The sequence below is a fragment of the Pongo abelii genome, chromosome Y, assembly GCF_028885655.2.
Source record: "Pongo abelii isolate AG06213 chromosome Y, NHGRI_mPonAbe1-v2.0_pri, whole genome shotgun sequence".
NCBI lineage: Eukaryota > Metazoa > Chordata > Mammalia > Primates > Hominidae > Pongo > Pongo abelii.
The window spans coordinates 2722083-2723795 of NC_072009.2; positions in this window are offsets into that span (position 1 = coordinate 2722083).

A 1713-nucleotide genomic window follows, 5' to 3' on the forward strand; every position below is an offset into this window, starting at 1 on the left:
AGGTGCCGGGCGCGGTGACTCACGCCTATAATCCCAGCACTTTGGGAGGCCCAGGCGGGTGGATCACCTGAGGTCAGGAGTTCGAGACCAGCCTGGCCAACATGGTGAAACCCCGCCTCTACTAAAAATACTAAAATTAGCTGGGCATGGTGGCAGGCGCCTGTAGTCCCAGCTACTTGGGAGGCTGAGGCCGGAGAATCCCTTGAACCCGGGAGGTGGAGGTTGCTGTGAGCTGAGATCATGGCACTGTACTCCAGCCTGGGTGACAGAGCGAGAATCCGTCTCAAAAAAAAAAAAAAGAGAGAAACTGAGGGCGACAGACACGTGGACTCCAACTTCATATCTGCCCGTGGCAAGCTGTGTGACCTTGGGCAAGTTTCTTACCCTCTCTGGGCCTCCACTAAAAGGCAGTCATGCTCGTGAATTTTGACCCGAGAGCAGGCTTGGATATGATCGTATGTGTGCAACGTTGGTGTGCTGCCACGCTCATCCCTTTTTCTCCCCTTCCCCCTTGTGGGTTTGTCGTACTAAATCTGTTTTTAGCGTTTCACAAAGTAGGATTGCACTTTTTAATTTTTAAAAAAATTTTTTGTAGAGACAGGTTCTCACGATGTTGCCCAGGCTGGTCTTGAACTCCTGGGCGCAAGCCATCCTCCCACCTCAGCCTCCCAAAGTGCTGAGATTACAGGCGTGAGCTGCTGCGCCTGGCCTGGTTGCGCCTTTTATCTACCTGTTATCCACACGGGAATCTGTGAGTCAGTTGGACAGCTAATAGTTTCTACTCATTTGCCAGAGGAGGTAACCGAGTCACAGAGAGATCTCAGACTGTCCTGGCAGCAAGAATTACAAACCAGTGGATCTTAGTTTGCTGGGCTCTGTGGGAGTGGTACCCACCAAGCCAGACCACTTGGCTCCCTGGCTTCAGCTCCCCTTTCCAGGGGAGTGAACGGTTCTGTCTCACTGTTGTTCCAGGCACCACTGGAGTATGGAAAAACAACAACAACAACAAAAAACTCCTGCAACTAGTTCTGTGTCTGCCCAGTGGGCTGCCCAGTTTTGTGCTTGAAACCAAGGGCCCCGGTGGGGTAGGCACCAGCAGGAATCTCCTAGTCTGCAGGTTGCAAAGACCATGGGACAAGTGCAGTATCTGGGCTGCAGTGTGCATGCTTCCTCAGGCTCAGACTCTCATGGCTTCCCTTGGGTAGGGGGGAAAACTCCCTGATGCCTTGCACTCCCTGGGCTATACCCACTGTCCAACCAGTCCCAATGAGATGAACTGGGTACCTCAGTTGGAAATGCAGAAATCACCCGCCTTTGTGCAGAGCTGTTTCTCTTCAGCCATTTTGGCTGCTCCCCTAGTATGGCCTTTTCTACTAGAATCTTATTTTCTACCTCTTCACTCTACCTGGCCACTATGGCTCTTTCCCATTCTAGTTTAAATTACTTCTATCAGTGGTTAGTCTATATTTCTCTTTTTTCTCTCCACATTATTTGTTAAAAACTGCCCTATTTAAGATAAATGTTCCTCCTTTAAATATTCCTTTTGTCAATTAAATTCAGTAGTGAATTAAGGACCCAGTATTATAATGTTGTATTTTATTTGTATTTGTAAAGTTTTGTATTTACACCTCCTTTTAGCATTTTGGTAATAATAAAAATAAAAAGCTGGTCATTAACTTTCCTAACTTTATCATTTGAAATTTGTCAGGAAGG